We start from the raw sequence: 1,336 nt of genomic DNA on the forward strand, positions 1-1,336 counted from the left end.
AAAAAAAAAAAAAAAAGAGCAACCAGTAATTTAAGGAGTTTTTATATTTTCTAGAGCCAAATGGCCAAAAACTACTAAAAAAAAAAATAGTTGTCAATTAATTTTTACCTGCTCAATAATTGACTATTTTAACAACTTTTCAGATAAATTAAATAAAACTAATTTAATAGGTTTTTTTTAATCAGTTATTGGCCAGAATTGGATCAACTCTATTATAAACCCAACATGATTAATTATTTTATCCAAAAACAATTAAACTGAACAGAAATTTGTATTTCACTGCATGTTTGGTCTCATTTAAATTCAACTTCTAATAAAATCTGTCTCAGTTTTCCACAAACCACAGAATTTTAATTTCGTTTTATAATTAAATTCATTCATCAAAGCCTTGTTCAAAACTGAGCCGTTTTAAAAGAGTGAATTAAATTTATTTCTGTCAGAGAGAGAACAAAAGCTGACATTTAAATCTCACATTTTCTGTGTTTCAGGGTAAAGCTGTAAGTTTTTCCATGTTATATCTGCTTCATTTGTTCAGGTAAATAAACCATAAGCAACACTTGAACCACATCCAGACGTCTCATAACTGAACTAAAACGAATAATCAGAGAGAAAAGGAAAAGGCCTGTGATGCTGATGTTGCTTTTGTTGCAGCTGAATAACAGCCTGATTGGTTCATTAGAAAACTATTGTGATAAAAACTCAAACTGGATTAAAACACTTCAAAGAAACAATATGAGCCACAGAGTCGGTCGTCCAAATTAACCAGCAATTTAATGTGACCTAAACTACTAGGCTTAAAGTTTCTGCGGGTCCGACCCACTAACCGGCATCTCAGGCGTTCAAACAGGAGTGTCCAAAGTCTGGTTCAGGGGCCATTTCCAGCCCCTGGTATAATTATTCATGGCCCCCCAATCTAAAATCCAAAAACTGTGAAAATTTGGTTCTCAGTTCATTTATTTAGTACAGATGGACAAAATTTAGAATATTTTTAATATTTTAAGGGGAGATTTTTACAGAAATTTTAAAAATGGAAAACGTTAGACAAAACAAAGTTTTGTCTTTTACCAGGAACATTTTTCCAAATTTTTAGATTTTATTTGAAGGGAATGTGAAGTTGGATCCCAAACCTGCAGCAACATTTAGTAAAATAAAACTGGAGTGAATCTATTCATTAAAGTTGGCAACTTTTTCAAATAAAAAGTGTTTTTTTTTTTTTTACTTAATCAGGTAGCATGATGTTGGTCAAAAGTTTCATGACTGACAGCAAGTTTCCCCCTCTGTCTAGTTTTAGCTATTCACGCTAAGAGTTCACTGCGCCAACGTCGGAGCTGAAGTA

At 32.3% G+C, this 1,336-nt stretch overlaps 1 protein-coding gene across 1 annotated transcript in view; it reads right to left on the reverse strand.

The window, feature by feature from the left end:
- The window catches only part of LOC106941055 (enhancer of polycomb homolog 1-like), a 16,936-nt gene that overhangs the window by 14,737 nt on the left and 863 nt on the right, over window positions 1-1,336 (reverse strand). The window lies entirely within an intron of this gene.

The sequence above is a fragment of the Poecilia latipinna genome, unplaced genomic scaffold (assembly GCF_001443285.1).
Source record: "Poecilia latipinna isolate Pla-1442-1.1 unplaced genomic scaffold, P_latipinna-1.0 Scaffold3480, whole genome shotgun sequence".
NCBI classification, from domain to species: domain Eukaryota; kingdom Metazoa; phylum Chordata; class Actinopteri; order Cyprinodontiformes; family Poeciliidae; genus Poecilia; species Poecilia latipinna.